Below are 472 nucleotides of genomic sequence, written 5' to 3' on the forward strand. Positions count from 1 at the left end.
TAATTGTATGTTTTAGCCAAGCACTCACATAAGGGCACAATCGGCAATGGCGGGGACATCTGAGTGGATATCCACTCAGATAAGAAAATTCCTCATCAATTAAGTTCTCATTACGAACTTAACATGAATAATACTGTGGACAGTATATGTAAGTCTCTTTCCGTGGATAGTACTGGATTAAGGAAATCCTCATGAGCGCTCAAATCGGCAAACATGAACTACAGTGGTACACCTCGTTTTCGGCACCGGTATGCCTCTATAACCTTCAAAATTTGATGATTCCGCTCAGTGCATTGCGCAAATTGTTTGCCCATCACCGTTGGCTGAATTAACCTCAATGGTTGCCCCTCCTCGAGGAGGGATGCGCGCCGCAGCGACCTTACTCTACCGAACAGACGAGTAAATACTGAAGCTCACTTTATTTTTTGCTCCATAATACCATGACACGTCGCCCCTCCGCCTATTCTACGCT

This window comes from Phytophthora parasitica (genome assembly GCF_000247585.1).
Source record: "Phytophthora parasitica INRA-310 unplaced genomic scaffold supercont2.11, whole genome shotgun sequence".
Taxonomy (NCBI): domain Eukaryota; phylum Oomycota; class Peronosporomycetes; order Peronosporales; family Peronosporaceae; genus Phytophthora; species Phytophthora nicotianae.